At 39.3% G+C, this 24,699-nt stretch overlaps 2 protein-coding genes across 5 annotated transcripts in view; one reads left to right on the forward strand and one right to left on the reverse strand.

Moving 5' to 3' along the window:
* The window catches only part of LOC111243236 (uncharacterized), a 41,532-nt gene extending 39,925 nt beyond the window's left edge, over window positions 1–1,607 (reverse strand). For all 4 annotated transcript variants that reach the window (XM_086991364.1, XM_086991372.1, XM_086991380.1 and 1 more), the window contains exon 1: window positions 529–1,607. The gene's annotated coding sequence lies outside the window, so the exon portion shown is untranslated. The remainder of the gene's footprint in view (window positions 1–528) is intronic.
* Window positions 1,608–1,896: 289 nt separating this feature from the next.
* The window catches only part of LOC111249860 (V-type proton ATPase subunit D-like), a 73,820-nt gene continuing 51,017 nt past the window's right edge, over window positions 1,897–24,699 (forward strand). Inside the window, exon 1 of the mRNA XM_086991328.1 lies at window positions 1,897–2,040. The gene's annotated coding sequence lies outside the window, so the exon portion shown is untranslated. The remainder of the gene's footprint in view (window positions 2,041–24,699) is intronic.

Below are 24,699 nucleotides of genomic sequence, written 5' to 3' on the forward strand. Positions count from 1 at the left end.
AGTGAGAAAACACAGCGATATGAGCATAAACAATAAGGTTTTAGTAGAAAAATATTTTTACCATTGTCGCCGTATTTTTAAGATTGTATATATTGGGTGGTGAAGTTTAATACTCAGAAAGAGTAACACGGAGTGCTTTCACAAAGCTTACGAATATTTCTGGTTATATGATAGAGATAATCAAATTGTTAGATAATGCTTGTTAATGACAAAAACAAAAAGTTCCCGCGTCCGATATAATTTACCTAATTTTACGTAAAGACCAATTGAAAATGACTACATCAAATTTGCGCTATTCAGGCTCGTACTCTTGACACGCGTGGACCCTACTTGCAAATAATAAATGCACTGCCCTTTCTCTCTCAGGCACTTCTATCCCTTACGTTCGATCTCTTTATTCATTTCAGTCGTCCAAGGCTCGTACGCCATCAATCGAGCCGTACTGCTCTTTTCCCATAAGCTGCCACTTTTCCCTTCGAATGTGCTTCCAATGAAAGCAACCTCGATAAACTTGGGGTGACAACTTACCTTTTCGCTACTCCCAGCGCGTGTTCCTTCCTCGTTTTTTTTTGCTTTATTTTTCTACATACTGATACTGTACAGGCTGTTCGTGTCCACCGGTGCTGTTCAGTTCTCCAAAGCTCACAAGCGCCTAGAGCTTCTTGCAATGAAAGTGTGGGTCTTTGTCCTTGATCCCTTCACAGTCACCGTCATCAGTGCTACGCCGCTGGAGCCACCGGCAGCTCTGCCGTAACTTACACGAGTGAGACTCGAAGCAATGTCTGCTAGCTCACCCTGTCTAGCGAGCTTGCTGCGCCCACCTCGGCTGTAGGTAATTCATCTTCTTTTTCAGCCACAGCAGCAGCAACGATAGCGAAAGTCTTCACGTCCACTTTCCGCCGCTTGTCCGACTCCTTTCTACGTTCGCCATTTAGCTCGCTACCACACTGCCTACGATCGCCACTCCACCTGCAGTCTCTAACAGCGACTACTCATTGTACGCTAATCCTGCCATTGCACCTGTTAATATTCTCATTGCCATTGCTGCTGTGCGATCGGCTGAACCCTCTTGTCAAATAGCTCTTCGTGCTGCGTCGTTCTGCACTCGCTCTCTCATTTTAATTCTTTGTCGCAGCCGTCACGACAACCACGGACGTATGCACTGTCGCTGCCTGTTTCTACCTCCACCTTTGCTACTTATTGTCCTAATATTGTATCGTCGCTCAAATGAAATGACAGACAATCCAACGCTGGTACACGCCAGTATGAGCATGTCTTCCACATGACCTTGTTCTTTTTTGTGTGCGTGATTATAACTGTGGTAGCTAAAAGCCTTCAATCGAGCCGCGCATAAAAGATGGTTTCTGGGAACAATCCGGAAACGCGCTTGTCTGCGGCTATAGCTAAGCGACAAAGCGGAGCGAAAAGGACAAGACAAATAAAAGGCAAGGAAAAAGACAGAAGATTGTCATCATCAAAGGAACTGTCTCTGCATTCGTATTGACTCCGTTCCGATTCCGCCTCGCAACAAAAATGCCTCGTGATGATGCCGGTCGGAGCTGGCGAATTTCCTATTGCCATTTCTGCTGTCAGCAGAGAACACACGACTTCTAAAGGTGCAACTAAGGCGACAACGCCAACTATGACTGAGTGGTAGTTGTCGGGTGGCCAAATCGCAGTGGTGTAATTGAGACGCGGCCTATTGAAGATTCTCCTCTCACATCGTAGAACGCAACTTTCGACTTTCCAGATGACTTGGTTCAGAAGGAACAACAAGCAGGACTTGGAGAAAGAGAGAAAACTCTCTGTACAGATACGCTGTCTGAACAATCTTGCTCGTAGACATTTACCCAGCACGGCTTGGGGGTGGGAGGGGTGAGAGCTGAAATCAAAATGGTGACAATTGATGGGACGGAAGTTCTGTAGTGTTTGATGATGCACGAAGATCGTATCGAATCAACATAAAAAATTATGTGACAGAAAACGTCAACGGTGCCGCTGAAAAGAAAGACCACCTGAAGCCATTCGATCATCTGCTATGTTAAGTAACCGTATATATATTTCTCTATTTAGCTTACATCAGCATGTTTAGTGTTTCAAAGATAACATTTGAACGTTCACAGAGATGCTACCGAAAAAATAAGATGATAAGACCCACGTTGCTGCTCTGTTTGGACAATCAGGCCAAACAGAGCAATGTCCCTCTAGCGCGGACTAATGAGTATAATGTTCAGTATATTTACAAGAAGTATTTAGTGTTAGGCAATGGTTCTGATTTCTTACAACTTCTCGTCTACTATATATACTACTAGATATAAAACAAGCACTATATATATATATATATATATATATAGTTTTTACTGCAGAGTGGTAAATACGCCGCATACCTGACCCAGAGCATTTCTCTTTCACATCTTCTGGCAATATAAGCCTTTCATAGGGTCATTGGTCTATTTCGTCTGTTCAAGATAGTTTTTTTTTTTTAATGCTTAACAATCAGGATAACCTAGAAAAGTTAGAAAAGGAAAGTCCTATTCAGATCCGATTCACTTGGCTATAATGGGAAGGTAACACGAATATTTGTTCTCCACGCTGACGAGTATAGCATGCGTTATTGTTACCCGATACAAAGTACCAAATAAGAGACGAATTTTTCCCTAAGTAATCTTAATGGAAATCTCAGATTATTAAAAGTGATTGAATTATCGGATATAACAACATCGGAAGCTTATCGAAGCTCGGGCAGGCTCTGCAAGCTCTACTGGAGAATCTTGTCGCTATTACATTTACTTTTTTTTTTGTTAACATCCCTGTAAATGCTAGCCTAGTTCCGACCTTTATTAACTGGCTGTACAAAACAGCTTCAGTCATTCAAATGTTGCAGTTAAAAGAACATGGTAACTATTATTGTCATATCTAACCTATTCTAGCTTTATTATTGAATGAAGAAACTCAGGGTATCTATAGGGTATTGACCTGTGTATCTGTGATATAATAAGGTACAGCGCGTGCAGAGGCAGCTCATTAAATCTATACTTTTCGATCTTCTATTTCTGGAGACCTAACAAGTTGTGTAATTTTACTTTATGCGCGAACTTGCCCCGCACGTATCTGTACGTACGTGCATTTTGCTTGTAGAAATGAGCAACGGGATTTAGACACATCTTCTTTCACTCCCTATCAGGGCATCCCTCTGCGAACTTGCAATTGCTCCCCTGTGTCCCATTTGCTATGGCGCCAAGGCGGACCCACGGTGTACAGTGTAATTTAACTTTGATAATTATCTTATATCTGATCGTTGTCGGCCTAGAAAAAGCGTTCTAGCGAGTCACAGCTATACAGAACCAAGGAATGCCCTTCTGAATGGTGAATGTCAGTCAGTAAACGATCACACTATAAATTTAAAACTATTACTACATTATAAGGCATATAAAGTACTACTAGCGATAAGCTGTGGGTTAGGGTGTCATGATAACTCCAAAACCCATGTAGCAATATAATTATGTGATGTTAAAAAAGACGTGGTTCAGATTCCTATATGGGAACTGGTTTTTCAAAAAGAAAAAAATTTAAAAAACCTTTCTAATATACTATAAAAAATATCCAAAATACATGTACTAAATATCGGTGTCATTATATAGAGGATATCTTGCATATGTTACGGAGAGATAACTTTTGAAGTCCAATATGATACTGTTTGTTGTAAGAACGTCTATACGATAATGCATTGACTTTCACCACGATGATGGTCTGAAGATGATGGTAGAAGAGGACTAGAAAATTATTACGCAGATGCGTTTTCCATATAGACGTAAAAAGTCTCTGCACGCATTTGGTTCCTCTGATTTATTTTCGAATAGGAGGTCATAGTCCACCGTGTCCTTCGCAAAATTCTAATATCTCGACCTTTTCAAAACCAAAAAAAGGTAAACGAGACAGACGGAAATCTTGAACGTGCAGAGAAAGTTTTACACACCGATGGAGTGCTCACTAGTTGAAAACCCAATCATACATAAATTGATTTGAAAAGTACCGAATACGCACAGACGGTACAGGTCTATCTACGAGCTGGTAGCAAATATTTCGCAGGACTCAACTTAGAACAATCCAACCTCTGTGCATAAAGGTCTGAGTAATAGGTTTGTGCCCTTCTCTTTTTCTAATAACTACTTTACTTTTATTAGAAGACTCGGCCATATCTAAACATTGTTAGTGCTGCCTTGTTTTGTCCTAGTAAGGTACTTTATTTTTTCTATTTATTGTTTTTAGCAATTTTTTTGATATCACTGTTGAAGACGCCTCACGCAGTGTGTGCTGCATAAATTTGAAGAAATTATTAAGTGTCATCCAGATTTCCAGTTGAATGCTCCACGAAATCAATCACAAAAGCATAGGATTGATTTGCGAAGCTGTTATTTATGTTTAAATCCCTTTTATAAGCATAACGGGCTACAGTGGCGACAAACGAAAATAGCAAGCGGTGTCTGTTGCACAGGACTGTAGACGTTGCCGAAGCGTCACCCGGGTAATATACAACAGTAGAACCTGAAAAATACTGATTGTAGGCCATTCGTTAGGTACCTAACAGAAAAAGGTTTCGCATGGAAGAAGAAGACTTAGCACTTGTGTCGTCTGAACCTTCTTTAGGAAAAACAGTTTCACACCGTTCATACCTTTGCGTTGCATGTATGGAAAAAAATAAGGCTAGAACCTCTCCGTATTACACCGCTCCCTCGCACACTTGTAGGAATCCTGAAAAATTCTGACTCAACTATCGTTAGAATGACTGCTTTGCACCAGTGAAACATTTCAGCAAAGGCGGCAGGTGCAAGCAAAACTACCTCTAACAGATCTTCGCGTTTCGCCCCCGCATTGAGTCCGCCTATAAGTATGTTAACATTGAGCATTCACCGATGCAGCCGACTTTGTTCCTAATTACCTGAAGAGAGACTGGTAAACACGCGAGTATAGTTGGATAATATCGCTTTATGCAGATAGACGTAATGCTAAGGACTCGTAGGTAGTCGTGACCGGTAGTTATATAATGGCAATATGTTTATCTGAAAGGCTCATTCTTATTTCAAAGAGTTCACTTGCCGGCAGACGTGATCGGCGAACTCGTCGCAGGGCTTCGTGTTAAAACTCGTAATTCTCCAGCGTTGCTGTTAATTAGTTTTTCGATGTTCATAGAAAATATCCTAAAAACACTTAGCCTCTTCAACGTTGAATCATGCGCAATATTTGCAAAAATACGAAAATCAAAATGTCGAGATTGAACCTTCTATTTTTCTCACCTGACCGATGGCAGACAAAATTAGTCAATGGAAGGAATCGTATATTACAAGCTTCCTCACTTCGAACACGAAATGCGCCGATACTACAAATCAAATAGCCTTGCAAAGCTACGTATGCTATGTAATATATAATTGTTGAACCGATCTGCGAACTCGGCTACATCGTTCGTTAAACTTCTCTGGAAAAAATTTCCGAGATCACTCATATATGTACATACAAAGATGTCTTGTATGAATATACGTTATATAGTTTTACTACATAGACGATCCGTGAGAAACAAAGCTAAGTCTGTATAAAAGAATAATTAACAAATAGATAGAAACTTGCGATCAGAAAATGAGACAACAGAGACATGGCCTACTCGAGACCTACCGTTGAGCAGTTAAGAAACCCCAGATAATCGAATAAGATGTTTTATAAGCTTCTTCTGTCACAACTTAAGTTGGACAATGTACGCCATTTTGAACTCACAACGGCCTTCCTTTCAAACTAAGTCCTGCACTTAGAAGATACACATTAAACATTCGGAGTGCATCCAAGTAAAAATATGCCACATTTCAATTACATTTAGCTTAAAAAACTTATACTTCTCTTTGTTATTGGCCACACTAACTCCAAATAGGTTTTTCACTAATCGACAGGTCGCATTTTTAGAAAATGCAACCTGTTGGTTAAGAGCTAGCGCTGCCCATGGTTTAGGATGCCTTTTGGCCAGTTTTTAGCGAGTTTACACCCCTATCCTTTGGATGGAAAGCTATAGCCATCGTCTTCATAATTTTGTGAAAAGTGAAACAAGGATTGAAGCCATCTTGCGGGCAAGAAAGAATGTCCTGATTTAAGTTTAGTTATTATTTTTCTGACATATGTATAGTTTATGTTCCGAACTACCATTATCCCTATCGAAATATGCTGTCCTTAATCCAAGAGACCTTTTTCGATTACTGATCGATTGTGATTACTGATCGATTGTGAAGAATGTACTTGGCATCAACGATGAAATCCAAAAAATAAACATATTCTTCTATTCTCTTGACCCTATTCAGGGGTGAATTGCCGCCAGATTACAGGTGCAATTAGACTTACCTTTCTTCTAGCTCCGTGTATTATCCCAGCATGTTTTTCAGGTCAATTTTTTATTGTTTATTATAGCGGATATTGTTTAAAGCGTATCCGTGTTGAAAGGTGGAGGAAGTGGGGTCTCACTAGAAATACATAGCGGTAGATAAGGGCTACCATAAGAAGTGGACACACCGGGAGAACGATGATTATTAACACGTGGTATATGTCTCTCTTTGTTGCCTTGTACCGACGGACAAATTTCTCCCCAGAAACGCTATAAAACATACAAAATGGTGTCGTAACCATGTGATTATGAGTGACAGTGACGCGTCGCATCCTCTAATCTGTAGCTCATACTGTCTTGCTAATAGTTTAATTTCTATATTCGCTTAGAGTTTGTTTTGGACCCGCCTTGCATGTGGCTATCTAGCTTTGCGTGTTTACTACGTTGAATCGCTCAAAAATTGTGATGATTGTTCCACATTGTGAACCCCGTGACTGGCTCTGTACCGTTGTGGCTGTGTAATTAATCCTTAACTCGTGCAGCTGGCCACCGGTAAACTCCGTGTTACTTGTTATTTTCGTGCTGAGATGTTTGCCGCCCTTGCCAAAACAGGATCTTTCCTGCTAGGGAACGGTAAGGAGCCCTAGGTAGCTCCGACCTATCCAATCAATGCTTCTCAGATGTTGAATTCTTACATCCGATACGTCAGGTCACAATGCGACATTCAGGCAATTCCTCTGCGACCTTAGTGCACTAACGTGTCTCTAGGAGATACAAAGTAGATATCAGAAACAAAGAGCCACGATTCATTCTGATATACGGCTCAATTGTTCAGTCAGTTCGTGCAAACTTCCTATTCAAGCAGTGGAACAATTTTAAGTGAACTGTTGAATGCTATCTATAATAGTACATCAGTGCTAAAGGAAATGCGGTCTAATTACAGCCCCATAGCAGTAGCAATCCTGCTATTCAAAGACACCGTCACGCCAAGTCAACGGGACCATGAGATGGTTGTCTAGTCGTAATATCAGCACAGAAACAACGATATATTTACAACGTTTTGATAAAGATTATTTTACACATCGTTCAACAAATATATTGGGCGTATCTTATATGACACGCCCCCAAGTTTCTATTGAAATGCACCGACTAGAAGCCAGCGCAGCGTCACGCTATTTTTAGCGTTGTGGAAAACCAACAGTGTTAAAGGACCAAACAAACGTGCGTATTTTAGTACGCCCAAATTGGGCGTATAGCAGATATGGCGCCTGGAAATTTTCATTTAAATTGACTCATCGCAAGTTGACCAAAGATCACTTCGCAAATGGCGATATCTACGTATGGGGCTGTACTGATCGTCGACATTTTTCTGCTTACATACATAATCGTCATTTTCCTAAAGAGCTTGCGATCTTCGAGTTCTGCCAGCCTAAAATAGGCAATGTCTTTTTCCTAACTAGCGTACTTTCTCGAAAAAGGACGTATCTGTTATCACCTGTATCTTAGAAATTTATGTTCCAGAGGAACTGCCGCGCGTTCGGGCGATGCAAAGTCGCCGTCTAGAAGTTGCTATTTTTCAAGAGGCCTTTGAGGTCTAGCTACAAGCGTTTGCAGCTTCCACCTACGATTCTGTTTTGATGTTCTCGCACTTGGAACGCTGTTTTGGTTACACAAAATGTATAATAGCCGAAAAAAAAAACTTAAGCGTCCAAGTGTTTTTTAAACGAACGAACTTCGGACTGACTTTATGGATATACCAAGCAAAAACACTGGGAGTGAACATAAACGAACGCGTAAAATCTATGTACTGTGTTTGAAAAAACGTTGTATTTGTTTTATATATCAGATATGCTTACCGTAGTCAAAAATGGAACAGGATTATTACAGAATATAATAGTAGGCAAATTGTTATTGACGGAATCAAAATTCATTATATGCGTAACACCGGAAGAATCCTTGTTGATTCTCGGTATGCGCTTAAACTCCCGAAAAGCGTGTTGCATTTTGGAAACACGCTTCCTTGCTATTCCAGCTTTCTAAAAAAGCTACGTGTTCCTTCATAAAACCAATAGCCTTAAGCTAATCTAGGAGCATATGTAGTTTTTTTTTTATTGAAAACCATGGACAGGAGTTCATATGATGTAGTCTAAGCTAATTTTAAATATTTGAGATCTTATTTTATAGACCACACCCACATAATTATTGTAATATCGAAAGTTACTGAAGTTCATCTACTTAACGAGATGTTCAGTTATATAAACGCCATAGAAAAACTTGTGGCTGATTATTCGTTAGGTTTTCGTGAACAGTCAGCAACGGTCCTTTAACGAGCAATATATAAAATAATTTTTGTCATTAAAAAATCTCTAACGATTTTTGACATATAAGCTTGTTCAGATGATAAGCATCGTCCCAAAAAGAACATGTGCAGCGGCATGTGCATTTATGCTAAAAAACATTTTCAATATGCGTATATACATTACTGTGTAAATTAGGAAAGAGCTTACATTATTAAATTTTATATGATTTTTTTTTTTTTTCTAGAGCAAATAAGGATTTATGAACTTTCTAAAAGCTAAAAGTTGTTTAATTTTTCTGTTTTCATGTTTGTCGTATATAAAAAAATTACTGAAATTCTCTGCAATATGAATGATAAGGGTTTAATGGCCACTTACTTCAAAGACACAGGCTGATTCCAGCAAGACTCTGGAATATCTGAATCAAAAGGACGATCAGAACAGAATGGCATGACTTGCTAAAGAACTGCGGTTTAATTGCTAAAAACAGTATAAAGTAGCTAAACAGTGGAATGATTCGTAAAATGCAGTGGGTAGGTCGACTGAAATAGAGTAATGGGAAAACTGCAATGAGCTCAGGTTTGAACTCGCTTCAGGTTAGATCGGGAAAGTTTCACGGATCATGCGCAGGGTAAATACACGTGAGTGAACCACAAGGATTTAGATGAAAATCGACAGATCAATGTGTAATACATAAAGCAATATATAGATATTCGGCTGGAGGTATTGCGAGTACCCACCCGTTCTATGCTTTCTTGACTGACTATACCCTTCTACTTGCTTCAGAATGCCATGTGGGACACATCTCTTTGAGCTGGGCATCGCTTCGGGCAGCTTCTTCCAGCTAGAATGGATGACATGTTTACTTAATTCACCAATACACAGTAGAATAACTTAGCAGAGAACCAAATTACCTCGCTCACTTTCGGCTCAATCAACTTGAACGAGTAATTGAAACTTTTCCAGAACAGAAACCCAACTATTACGTCTTTCGTGTAAACAATATGCCTTGCTGAATAAACCCTTCAGCCGCGTTAGTGATGTCAATAAAAAAGCTGCTGGTCATCTTCCTCTTGATTCCGATTTCATCATTTTCTTCGGCTGTTTATAGGCCGCCAAGTTGTCGTCGGATGGCGCTGTTGCTGCACCGAACGCCACGATTCCTACGAGGGTACAAACAGAGCCCGTACACAGCCAATGAAGACGGCAGTAAGCCGCATTTCTTCTGTAGTTGTGCTGTGCTTAGGCCTCTACCTACCGATGCCTGTGGCTGCGGTTATAGCTAATGATAACAACACGATAAGGCACACGTGTTGTTTGCCTTATAAATTACCTAACCGCTGTTAGACCATCGTTCCGCTTAGTCCCATTTCTCCACCTTGCACGCCGACTAAAACGATAGATCCGCCAAAATCTGACAGTGCTACCTAATTGCATAAGTGTCGATTGTCAAAAATCATGTAGAATCAAACTTAAAGTCAATGCAAACGTATAATATATTTATGTAAGTAATAAATTATTTATGTAAGTATAATATGTTACATTTACGTGCAAACGACGAAAGAAAGTACACTTTTTCCTTCTGGTTTGGAATGATTTCCTTTTGGCTTCCTGGAATGCTGGAAAGAGCTGTGAAAATATAAACATATACCAACGTGTGACTACGTTATTCTTTTTTTTTTGGTACGTACCCTAATGCTTACAATATTCCAAGGGTTTCCCCTGTCCAAAATTTGCCAACATGCTACAATGGTCGAAAAAGAAACACGACGGTGTTGAAACGTTAGAGCATGACATAGCATTCTCGCAATACATCCGAATCGCCATTTAGGGCATCAAAGATGGTAAGCTCACTGCGAAATTACCACCCTGAGACGTTTCTGTTCCAGAAGAAGTATGGTTTATTTCTCTAGAACCAAAGTTTTTTGAAATTGGTATCCGAAAACTCTTGGAAAGCTGTAGTATAATCTCAATATTTGTTCATACCTGAGCAATTATGTTATTGACGGTGGTCTGTTTTATCCGGCAACAGATGTTCGAAAATCGCAGCGAAATGCGACGTTGATGTTCTAGTTTGAACACACACATCAGTTAAAACGGCAGTAATCCTTAATCTTTATTTGCAGGTCTGCAGACCCTGATGCATGCAGTAATGAGCTTACGAACTAAACCTCCAACATAGGAAAGCCCTGTCTGCACAATACTTTTTTAATTATCAAGATAATTGACTTATATATTAGTGTTTCTGATAGTCAGTCGGTTCTCATACCAGGCTATATTTATTCGGCGTTTTATATTCTATTCGAAGGCTACATAACGTAAAAAGCAACTGAGGTACCGTCGAAGAATAGGTTATTCTTCGAGAGCATCACTAGCCACGAAGTTATTGCTACGAAGCTTTTTTTACATTTCTCAAATTATTGCATGGCATGATATTCCAGTAAGGATCCAAGTCACAACAGAGACCTGCTTAAAAACAAAGCGTGTTAGGCAGGCTCTTTTTAACGGTGCTGTCTTCAAAATAGGGCTTTCTTACGAGGTCCGTAAAGAATACGAGAAAGAACCGTCTATGTGATATTGTCCAGTCACATCTTGTAATCGTGCATATTCATATAATCATTATATATACTTTTTTTACATACGTTTTTACGCGTCTAATGATGTGTCGCGTTCAAAATTGTGGGTTTTATAGACTAAGTCAAAATTTCGGTTTAGAACCACGTCGGAGTATTAATATTTACGCACAGTAAGCTTCTACTGGCCTCGCTGCAACTAAGCATTTCTACGATTTTTTTTTGTCATGTAAACAAGTCCTCTAAATCATCACTTTTAACATCGTGGGATTCCACCAGGAATCTGTTTGGGTGTTCTCCAACAAACACGTAAAACGGCAACTGACAATACCTTACCATTTTCATTTTTCTTTGAACCTTTATTTACCTAATTATTTATATCGCTGGAGTGTGGCAGCATGTTTGTTAGTCATACCTCCGATAGCGATTGCACCACCCGTTTCCACTTACTGAGACAGGTACTCCTATGTATGTCGTACGTTGTGATAATTAGGCAAGATTTGCTCTGTCAGCAAATGTAATTGTCAAAAATCCCTCCAGTGAGATGGCTCTTTACGCGGTGTGCACTTGCGCTCCGATGGATTCAGCTGTTCAGTATCTATCCACTAATTTCCAAACCGTCCGTACGCGAGTTGTATGAAAGTGTTTTTAAAGTTCACAATGAAAACTTGGACTAAGCTATAAAGGACGCAGCAGATGTTAGTCCGACATGCAATTGTGGTTATATCGTTCGTGTAAACTTCTGTTTATCCACTACTATTCAAGTTCACTAGACGTATTTGTTTCTCTTTTGCGGGATCTGTGTAAGGGTTGTAGGTACGCCTGGTTACCTGATATTGTACGTAACTGTTTCCATTAGTAAACGGAGAACTTGACAGCCCTTGTAAGTAGATACGTATAAAAATAAATTCTCTAGCATGCTATTTTAGATATATGAACGCAGCAATCGCCCGACTTCGAGTTCGCTTGAATCGGGCATCAAATACCTGATCGAATACCAGTGGATGAAATAAGTACGCAAAAACCACTAGTGACTAACGAAATACGTGTTAGAAAATGATCTCGATATACAGAATTCACCGCACCTCAATCTCACGGATAGACGTTTAATTAAATCAGTGATTCTCTAGATTCTATACCGTGCGCTTTTTACCTCGTTCGTCCCTATGGCAATGACTGCTAACGAAAAAACTTGAAGTGTGAACATTTTTTAGTAGCCCCGACCATCACTATCCGAAAGGGTTATACCAACTGATCCTTATTCTTACGTATCCTCTCAAGGCATAAATTGGGGCTGATTAGGTTTGTATCACAAGGTTCATTAACTACCTGCTACTTGACAAAAGTACAGCCGAAAAGAAGAAGCCGTTTCTCCTTTGTCGTAGACAAATGCAGCATTGGCGCACACAAGCGCCCGATATCAATCTGTGGCCAAATTCGAGTAGACATCTAGGGAATATCGTTTTTCTTGCCACATCGATTCCTGCAACTTTTCCATTTTTATTTAATCTCTATACGCAACAATTAATAAATAATACTCTTCGATAATAGATTGATTTACCTCCAGTCTACACATATGGGCCTTTATCCTGGAAGGATAATCTAGCAAGCAATCACAGGATCCACATTTTTTTCAATAACAGCATCAAAGAATACAGCGAGCACATTTTCGAATCGGCTGCGGCTTGTCGGTAACTGGAGTGGTAACGGTAGCAAACTGTAGTGGGAACAAACGGCTGAGCAGAACTGAGAGAATACCAGCATACGGCATATCGGAGCTGCGGAAAAAATATTTTTAAAAAATTTGTATAAGTATTTTAGTTGAACGTGCAGACGTTTCATTAAAGAAAGACAAATAGATAGATTTTTCTTTTCTAACGTTAATGTCTTAAGCACTACCATGAGTAGCCTAGACATCTGACCGTGCACGATGCAGTTACTACTGATTTCAAAAGATTATTTACTATCTATAATTTTATTGATACATCGCATGCGCGCGTACTCTTCTAGATAATAGTGTGCTATGTATTTATTACCAATTATGAGCCTCAACAGCAAGTGCTATTGCTACGAAGTACGATGGCAGTGTATATAGATATGCGCTAGGCAAGTTAAATAAAGCAGCTAACTTGCTCAATTCTTTCCTCGTTTTCGCTGCTTCATTTGGGTTTCAGTACCTCTCCCCCTTGCGTACAAAGTGTGTCAAGCATTCCGATAACAACTGCTTCGTGTCTTCGATGAATCCCCCTGTACTACGGTTTGGAAATTCAGTGGTTCGAGAATTATCTTTGTCAGCAATAGTACATGACTCTAGTCCTTAAATGACTTGAGCAGTTAGAGAAATTGTCAAAATAGGGAGTTTTCGAAAAAGTTACAACCTCAAAACGACCGTACCAAGTACCAGAAGTTCGATCCAGTTTGCGCATCAATGCGAAATATGGGCCTTACAGAATATCTTTGCAACCTGAACGTTTAGAGAGTTGCGTCAGCAGTCCATCAGACGGCCGACCTCCAGCAGCACAAAACGGTCGCATCCAAGTCCCATAAGCACGCATGTCGTCGCAGAACCTTTGCAGGCGGCCACTATTTCACTAGACCGTTTCATAGCATACAACCTCCTGTGGAATTATTAGCACACGGGCAACATTTGCCTTTCGTGCACTTAGAGGTTACTTAGTTGCTCTTTTGCTCTCGATTTTAGCCTAGCGGGAGCGGGCGTTACTTACGTAAAACTGATTTGTTAAAGGAACTATCGGTGTTTCTCTCGATCATGTGAAGTTGTTGGCTTGTTGATATCAACCTCAAAGTCGTTCGATAGAACTCTCAAGTTGGATTCAATTCATAGGTATTTACGATGCGCGATTGTAGAAAGATTGTAACGTACGTCTTGTATTTAATACAGATGCAATTCTGACTTATAGAATATGAAGAAAAACCGATAATGAAGTACAAAAAAACTGATTTCTTCGCACAGTTGTTTCTTTGCTGATGAATAATCCATGTCTCCCTACAATCATGCATGCCCAAACAGTATGTTAAGTAAACAAATAAATATTACAACCTTTTATCAGTTGTACTTATAATATAACAAGGCTTTAAAATTGATCGGCCAAGTAGATGCTAATTCATGCAACGACTGCTTCAGACGTTCCTTTAGATATCGTGAAACGCCAACGTGACGGGACAACTTGGATCCGGACCTCCTCCTATATTGAACGTGGAGCAGAATTACTTTTGACAAACAACCTATCAAATTATGATGAGATTTACGCTACGTAAAAGGATACAACAACCTCCTGAGGGCTGACTATTTGACACTACATGGGGGGGGTTCACTTTCATCCTTATTCCACATGATAAACAGCACTGCAACATAAACCCCGTATTTATAGCAAATGCTGACCCAGATATTTATTTACTAATGCGATTAGACATTGGTGACTATATTGTGTACAACATTGTCACCTCTTTAAGAACTCTAAACTCTTCCATTATATCCTATAGGAGCTGTATACAGGTATTAAAGTTTCTCGCCCATATGGCAAGCACGAGAAGACGTTAATGCAGTACAGATGATAGAGGTGATGATAGTACATTAATCAGCTTCGTGCCCGCCGTTGTGTCTTGTTTAGAAGGCATATATCGTCCTCATGGGTAGATAGCTTTGATGGAGACTTGGATCGATTGCTATTCATGTGTTTGAGTTACTGATGTGAGTCAATGGCAATCGTAAGACTTAAGCTCGTAAACGTGGGCGTTGATAAGTACCTGTCGATTTTACGTAGTATTTTCCACGTGAAGTTAGGAACGAGACGATCCGAGACACATACGAATTGGTTACGCGCAAATCGATATTAGCAAGATGATAAGTTAGTTGCAATAATACTAAGTAGTCTAAAGCCTAGATCTATAGAATTGAATGGGGCGCCTCATGTACACGAACCAAAAACAGGGTCAGTTATATTACCTTCAAATATTCGATAACAATTATTTTAAAATAATTTCTATATTCTTCTTGTAGCAAGATTATTAAGAAGCTAAATCCGTCTTTGTAAGAATTACTCGCGAGAAATGTCGTTGTGTTCATCTCTTACCTCCCGACATGCCCACACCTAAAGGACGAATGTAAGATGAATGTCGGCAACGGAAAAATTGACCTGCATAGCCCGCGAAACAAGGAAAGGCTTCCCGGCGGTGTGTACCATACGGGTTTCTCAGTTCTTAAAAAGAGGTAATTGCTTTCTTGATAATCTAGAGTTTCATTTTCGTTAAACTGTGAACAATTTCGTGAAAACAAGATAGAATTTGTACGCGTCAAAAGCCTCCGATAAGAAGCTCCATCTCGTGCTTTTCTTTCACAGCAAAATCTTGCGTACTTGCCCGTACTTGCTGAGACTTTTTTCAAACTTGTGCTCATGTATAAACAGAAACCCTGACAATCGACAACATCGATTATTGAGAAATATGAAGGAAAAGAAGGCATCAGACCTCAGTATCTAAATTACGTTAGTATAATGTAATTAGCGTAGTAATAAAAGGATTAGTATAACGTCATTAAATCCGCGAGTAGACAAAGGCCTGCTTATTTGCTTGTTCGTTCATCCGACTGCGCGCATTGGAATCTGAAAATCATCAGTAACTTCGTTAGGCAGTCTGCCGCCTCGAAAACAACCTTTACACCGTTGCCGAACAGGACAACGCGTTCAATTGGGCTCTACGTCCTCACAGAGATCTCCTACGATAGCCTACTAGTGGGATCAAATATTGCGTTATATTTATAGTATGAAACTATCAAAAGCCATTTGAAGTTCGGCTGACCTCTGAGATAGCATTATTCAGGGTTCCTAGTGAAGTGCGGTCCTGGGCAAATTGCCAAAAGGATTTTAGTGCAGCGAACTCCATTCCTACACTGGCGATTGCTTTAAAGAAGGATTGAACTTGGCGTATCTACGTAATGTAGATTGAACTTACTTATCAACTCGTTAAGACTGGACATTCAGCATACAGGAGATCCGAAAGATCGCACAGCCTTTTCGAACTTACCATGTACAATAAATTTATGCAACAAGTAACGCCCTAAAACAAGTATAATTTGGCTTAAGGGTTCCATAAGGATTGTTTCAGTAACTCATCATATCAATTTTCCTGTTCGGTAGAATAGTATATTTCTAGAACTGAATTACGTACATATTTTGCATGATGAGAGATGTCTGTGTATAAGTAATACCACCAGGTATCCGAATTTGAACTTGAACTTGAAATTCATCATACGACATACTTCAAACTAAGGTTTACTTAACTTAGTGCGTATACTTCAAAATATATGGAGCTATTTTCTATTCCGGTGATAATGGTATTTATCAACTATAGTATCATGGTCAGCTGGAAACTATTCAAACAAAAAGTCTGTCCCCAGTATACCAAAGGTGAAATAGTAGAACAAACCCAAATATAGATAGCATATTTGCCAGAAAACTACGTACTTTTTTCATAGAAATCGATACGTATCTTAGCAGTGTTCAGTAAAAGTTTATGCGGATTCAAAAAGACATCAAATTTTTAACTGCGTATATATATCGACTATTTCGAGATTTCTACGATGTAATGTCGCAGTGTGTGCTACCTTATCCATGTGTGATTCGTAACGGCTCGTCTACGTAACCTAAATCGGATTAAGCGGCCATGGGCTGACGTACTCACCAATATCGTCTTCCCTGGTTTGCCGAGAACGTCGCTATGTATAAGCATTTAAACAGTTTTAGTCGGTCAGTTGGTCACATCTAATACACTACTAATGAAACATTAATGTGTGCCGTTCTGTCTCGGTGGTAGCAGGAGAGAGTTGTACAATTGGGGAAGACTGAACATGGGAGAAGCAGGCTTCCAATAGGATTTTCCAACTATGCCGGTGCGCTAATATATTTCATTGTCTCGCTCAGGGAACTAGTCCTTACCTGGTCACTAGTGCTGATACTTTAAGCAGTCAATTGGTTTCTTCCTTGCCTACTTCCTCGCTCGATGCCCCTGAGTTTCCCGTCCGGCGAAACCCCCAGTTCGATGTCCTTATTGTACAATACCATAATGCCGCGCGGCTCCACCCAGAGACGCCGACTTTAGGCGGTTGAAATCCGTCGTTACTGCCCAATAATTGTAGTTGTTTTACACTGTTTTATAATTAAATAGATATCTGGATTGTACGCACACGTGTAAATATATTTTCTAGGTCCGGAGTTCAGCACATGTGGTATGTGTAATCGCCTATCGCTAAAAATCATTTACATGGGTATTTAACCAAGACGAATTTTTTATCACAGTGGTAAAAATTATATCATTAACTGATAATGTAAGCAATACCTGAGTTATCGATGCTTAGCCTTTGACAATGAACCTTGTATCTGCGTTATTGCCCGTAACAGGTCTTACAAAGCCTTACAAGTATATATATATGTAAAAGGTATGACACCTAAATTCCGATTTTTTTGAGTCATTTTTATGACTACATTTGAATAAAAACATATGTTTCAACAAATTCTCTTCTATGTGATGAAACACCATTCCCGGCTGCCATATCTGTTCAATGTCGTTATCATCTTCAATTAAGGATTTAATTAAAGGATTAAAGATCATATCCTTAACTAAGGATTTAAATCACTCACTAATCGCTTCCAAGATATGCCTTTTTAATTTGAGGTAACCCTTTAATTATGACCGCGCATCGAGCGATGTTAGTGGCTTTTTGAAATGTTGCTAGGCTATGCTAAATAAGAAAACTTCCGGCACAGTTCAACTTGGGGCCCTTTTTGGCTCAAAGCACGAAATGTGGAAAAAAAATTCCGAGAAGCCCAAACTAATTAACCGCTGGGACATATTTGGACAATTCAATTGGCAATTAATGTTCTGCTTTCCAAGCAACTGCTAACCTCTTAGAAAGATCTACAAACAGCCCGGGAACTCCGATTTTAAATTGAAACACTACAGACATGTCAGAATTTCTTAAATCTACATAGATTAGAAATTAGAGCAATTTACGCTACCAGATTGTTTCTTTGGCCAAATGAGCTGATGATATATATATACAGGTAAGTATTTTTTTGTATTTCATCGAACTTTTGTTAAATAATAAATAGTCGTTTTTCTACCGCTTCCATTCTTGTTTGTCACGTTTTTATGAAACCCATTACATTGGGCTACATTATTACAGGTATTCTGTTGAGCTTATATGAAATCAAATATCATCGATTACTTATTATACAAAGTCAGGTACGAGTTATTACGATTTCAAGTATTATGCCTCTACGGTCGTCCTTGTTATTTCGAATGCAGTCGACGAACTTATCTAACGCGCAGTGAAATGACCATGTTATCATAGGGCATCGTCAAGACTGAAGAAGATTCTAAACATATTATATTTTTACACGTATTATGTTTCTGAATTATTTGGACATCATCTTTCGTTGATCAGCTGTACATAAGACGACCATTTAGTACAACTTGCAATTTTTGCCTGTGCAGGAACGATCGAAATCATACTTTTTGCCTGGTTTTGTAGAAGGTGCCGTAGCGGTTAGCTGCTAGTGAATTCAAAATCTTAAAATGGTGCGTGCATACAAAAAAAGACTGAAAGAGATAGAATGCAGCTTAAGACTGTATGAGATGCAGCAGCGGTCATTGTAGATAGAGCCCTTTTGGTGAGGGAGACAGTCTGTGAATTTGGGATGAGCGAGTCGACTTGCTCAACGACGGCTCAAGGCTACGGAAGAAGCTGCAGCCGATGGTACTTCAAACGAGCTTACTTCAACATACGTCCATTCTTGTCGTATGTCCGACGCATGTCAACAAGCTGCATTAGCAGCATACCTTGCCTAATGCACAAGGATCACGCGAGACTGTGCCATGCTCAAGGCCAGGTCAAAAGTGCACGAGGTTTCTGAGCAACTGAACATAGAATTGGTGGCCGGTTGGCATCATAACCAACCGAAAGACATCGGATGATGGCTTTCTTAACATGGCACGATCAGCTCTTTTAGTGGCGTCTCGGAAAGGTGCTCTGAACGCGCGATAAGACTTAGTAAGGAGGCAGCCAAGGTTTTCTTCCAGAATCTCAAGACCGGTGGAGCCATGCTACTTGACTTCTTCAAATGTCTTTAGTTTAGACGAGACGTCTTTCATAAATGAACATCCTGAAAGCGATTGTGCCTAAAGGAACAAAATTGATATTCCCAAAGAGGGAGCTCCTGTTACAATGCTTATTTTCCTGTACGCAAAAGGAAACACAGTTTCGTCATGTTTTGTGTGTTTCTAGGGCGTTAATCAAGGAACACACGCTGACGAGAACAGCCGTTGAAAACTAAGATTTTGAAAGCCTGTCACAAAAGTAGTGTTTGAGGATGGCTTTAAGCGCTCTATTGCCATCATTCGCTGTTCCTTAGAGAAGCCATCTCTGTTAATCATGGAGGTATACACACACACAGGATTTGCACAGGCCTAAGTGCGATCAGGTCGACTTTGGGGCGCCTACATTGGTATACTTTATGCACGCTGCTTGAACAAGCTAAAACCCCCTAGACTTGCCAGTTAAAACTCGACAGAAATTTGTTACTGCTTACGGTAGAAGGATGACGACCTATGAGGTTAGGTTAGGTTAGGTAAAAAAAATGCATACCGGCAATCATCTTCAATGGTATGTTTAGAGACTTTCAGAAGACAGAAACCCTTGTGCTGAACGAGCTTCTCTCAGTGACACAGGTTGACAATCGGCTGGGGCCGTCAAGCTATCACGTCATGTCATGTCAACAAAATAGCTGTTCAGAGCCATACACAGAAATGGAGGCTTTGTCGCGTGAAGTTCTGTTGCCGAACGACGTTGTATCGCAAGAAGTAAGAAGCATATCCCGCAAATCATCAGTAGCTACGGTTTTGTTCGTTGCAGCTGTTTGTCATCAGCTACATTAAACTATGTTTATACTGTCTAAACAAATAGACTGCCCATTTGTATATCAACGTTTTTACGTGTTTCTTACAAAGATAATCACAAAAACTCGGGGAATGGTGAACTGCTCCAATCACTTTTGAGTACAGAATCATTACTGGTCCATATAGCCCCATTTGATAAAGCTATATGGGCCATCGACATAGGTGTCTCTCATTAATTACTTCTCCAAAAATTGATAACTGATTGCCTCTCTACTTTAGGCCACGAGATAAAGGAGTTCTTGATGAATACATCGCAATAATTGTTTCTCCTCCTGTGGCAGCAATACTTCTTAACGGTAGCGTTTAGCAAAGTTTGGCCCATATCACCGCACTCTTTCCTCTATATGGAATGAGTATGGAACGTGACATAATAACAAACCTAGCTATTTTTCTCGAATTGACGTATGCGCCATATTATCTATGAGCTTCCATTACTTGGATAGCAACTTATCTGTCCCGCTGTTATGGAGTACGAGAGTCTGCGAAATTTCGAAGGGCAACTTCAACGATGATATTTGAATGAGATGCTGTCGAGCTTTAAAAAAACAACGGGCCAGCAAGCCTCCAACTGAAACTTCTACATGTTTTCCACCGCGACTCTTTCCATGTGGGATAAAGCGTTATCCTGCATCAAAACTGGCCTAGTCCTGTTCACAAATCGTGCTAGGTTTTTCTGCTATCTCTTCCAATTGTTGACAGTAAACCTTAGCAAATTCTGATCTTCCCCAATCGACAAATCAGAATTCATGAAGCAGTAGTGGATAACACTTGCATTAGATTAACAAACAGATATCTTAAGCTTTTACAGCTGCGTATATGCTTAAGGATGATGTCTGGCCGATTCAGTTGTATTTACCCACTTATATGACATTTTGCCGTTGTCGTTGAGCGTTGCTTTTCCATCACAAGTTCAACACAATAATGGGTTACTGTTGTGACTTAAGAGAAAAAAGGGCAAGCACTTTTACGTGTCTGTTTTTGATCCTTGCGGCATCAATTTGTAATTTTTTTTAATTCAATACTAAATGAGTATGGTATTTTTAAGATATATTGGCTTTTACCACAGCTCTCAACTCCCTATTGTTCATCTTCGTTCCTTTCGATCTTAAAGTTAATTTTTTTTAATCAGCGACCCACAATGCGTTATTACAAGTTTTGCACAGCTGTTTTTTCCGATTACAGTTCGAAGATGAAACATATATTGGTAACTCACCCAAAGTTTATGACTGTCCGTTACTTATTATAATTCGTCTGCTAAAAACCTGATTTCATGAATGGTTTCATATTTTACATATATATATTTATATATACCCATCTCGCATCAGAAAAATGTGTCGCCAAAAAAAGGATAGTATCATTTTGAAGTGTGAAATTAATACTACTAAACCATTTAATATATGGGGCACAAATAGGCTTACAATGAGATGTAAATAAATGTAAACTTTTCCTTAGGTCATATGCCATGATTAAATGAGGGTATCCTATCTAGATATTACTATGTAAACTCTATCGTTACTGCTAAAAAGCGTGAATATGTGAGGGATTAAGGCTCCAAATTGCAGTCGTAATCGAAATGAATGACAGTTACATTGAGTATATGTTCGGCGGGGTTTCACATACTGACATATTGAGGGAATTTCTACTAATTATCTATCTCTATTTGTATATAGCATAATTAGGTAGGAATACACTGTGCAGGTAGCAACAGGACTAAAACACGCACATTCCTGTTTCAGGCTGTAATGAACCTGGCACAGGTTGAGTGGCCTCGCCGGCTATTAGGTCATTTTGCCACATGGTTTGTCACCTTTAGGGAATCCTTAAATTTGACCGCTATGAGTCTTCTTTACGTAAACATACAAGAGCTCATATTGAATCAAGCTATACCGTTCATCTGTCGACGATCCAGTAGCATATCAACATCGACTAAAGGTTATTTCGCAAGGGCGTCAAATATGTAAATGCGAGATAGATATTCTTTTCACTTAGACATAAATTAAAAGGAAATTATCTTAAGCTTATAGGTGACAGCACTGACGCCTGTAGCGCACTAGCATGCCGTAATATCACGCCATTTCTTAGACAGAATAACATCGACAGAATAACAATGTATGCACCGGTCTTTGGATGTCCGTGATCCGTTGGTAACGGGTGTCTAACATAAATGTGTCGTTTAAACGAGATGAATTCTTTCCCTTGATAAGCGCTCACTCCTCGACCGCCTGCGCTAATCAGGCCATTCCAAGTCCGAGACACTTCCTTCCCAACGGCTTTGGCAGAGAAACAATTAGTGCTTCGAAGGGAAGGCCATGGAAATGGCCTGTAGGAGTACTGTAGAAGGCAGAGAGACGCTCGTAGTGATGAGACGAATCGCGCCCTGGAAGGCTAAAAGAAAGCACGAGACTACAAGAGAGATTTAAATAGAAAATAGATCCTGGTACGCATACACAGACATTTCTCTTGTCTATGTCGACATTCGTTTTCTGTTGGGACGGAACTGTAGCAACCAACCATCTCCAACAATTCTACTTTTCTTGTGCCTCTTACCCTATCAGAACAGAAACCCGAGAATCGAAATATTTATCCATTTTCTCAATACGTTACCTCACGTACGCTTGTTTTCTATTCTTACATTTTTATTTACAACTTTTTTCAGATTCCGCAACGAGATTAGTAAGGTGAAGGATGTATTAAAAATCGACGGCGTATGGTAAAAAAAAAAAAAGCAGAAAGAGTATATACGTGTGGTCGCGTACAGAAAATGAGGCAATATTCTGACGAAGACTGTAGTTAACTGCGTGTTATTATTGGATAATCGTAAGGTTTCCGTATAATAGCCATAAACGTGACAACATACTATGTGTACATACTGCACATTAGGAAATTACTAAGAAACTGAATTGATTGACTGGACACATAACTACTACATTCCTTGCAACAGCAACTTTAGTCGCATAGGCTTAAATACAGTTTTATTAAAACAAAAAAAAATATTCCTAAGAGTCATACATTTCGATACACTTTGCCATATACAAACCTGTCTAATAAGAGAACAGGCCGCCAATGAAAACAGTTATTTTCTCGTAACTTCCCTTTTATTTATTGCCACTTGACCTACAAAAGGACCTAGTTCGCTAAACTGTGCTTCTGTTTTTCACACTCCCGTTTAAAAACATTTTTAGGCCTTAACATTCCGTGTATGCTTATTATTAGGTGATTCAAAAGAAACTGTTCGCTTTTGAGCGACAGATGGAAAAGATTCTTTCAAACGGAAATACCAAAATTTAATAATAGAACCTTTTTATTTCTTGCAACGATAGCGAGGCTCTTGCTCAATACATAATCTAAAAAAAAAAAAAAAAAAAAAAAAAAAAAAAAAAAGTCCAAAATTCATAGTTATGCATTTTCTGAAAGACGAATTCTTTATTACCATCGATTTGTAGTTTTGTATTCTTAAGGTATGAGATGCAAACGATGAGATATATCCGTGACATAAATGATCCGCGTTAGAAAGGAAAATTTAAAGAAGCCATGCAAAACTAAAAAGATGAATCATTTTCTGTTGTCATAGAAGAAAAAAGGAAACCTAAAAGAGTGCAAAGGTTTCTGATATTCAAGATATTATCCATATCCATATATATCTATATTAGTTATTACGTCTTAGAAAAGATTGATATACGGCAGGACCCTGAGCTGTAGTTTTAATTTAGAAAATTACCAACAAGCCGATGCACTTATGTGGATGGTCCTCTCACTGAATAACTTAAAAAATCTGGCGTTTATTCTAGCCAAAGAGAGCGAAGTTCTAACCAAGAATAGAGTTCGATTAGATCGAAAACTCGTGTACCTCATAAATAAACAGCTTGCCCGTGTACTTTTTATTAGATGTGCTAGTTGTTGCTGAACAAACCATAGAATATCCCATACGCTAGCCGAATTTTTCAACTGCTTAACGAACGTCACATAATAATTAATGCAATAAAGTTACAAAAGGAACCTTTCGCTTGTCTAGGCTATTAAGACGCTACAGCCAAACAGATATACTAAAATGTAGTGCATCCTTGAACGGCAGAATTTCGAAATAGCCATGGATTACGAAACTCAAATAATTGTTGGAATTCAAGTTGCCTAGTTTGGCGCAACTTAAACCGTCCACATGATCAATTGAATCAGTTTTTTTTCCTTTCGCTACGATTAAACCGACCGGCCAACCCCGCGCTTACCGTGCCCGATCAAAATAACAGGCTCGTAAAAACGTTTTTGTTTTTATAATTAGACGTAGCTTTTTGGCATAAAGGCATAAAATTTGACGGCGATATGCTAACGTCTAAATAACTGATGGTAGTGGCATTGACGTTAAATAAACTAACTTGCGCACTATGAAACAAAGAGAAAAAGTGTTTATGAATCGCGCATTTAATATGAACTTTTAGCCACTAGAAAAACATTTAAAGAATTCTTTCTAGCGTTTTTGGATATTATAAATATCTTTCTGATA

The sequence above is a fragment of the Varroa destructor genome, unplaced genomic scaffold (assembly GCF_002443255.2).
Source record: "Varroa destructor unplaced genomic scaffold, Vdes_3.0 BEIS01000001.1, whole genome shotgun sequence".
NCBI classification, from domain to species: domain Eukaryota; kingdom Metazoa; phylum Arthropoda; class Arachnida; order Mesostigmata; family Varroidae; genus Varroa; species Varroa destructor.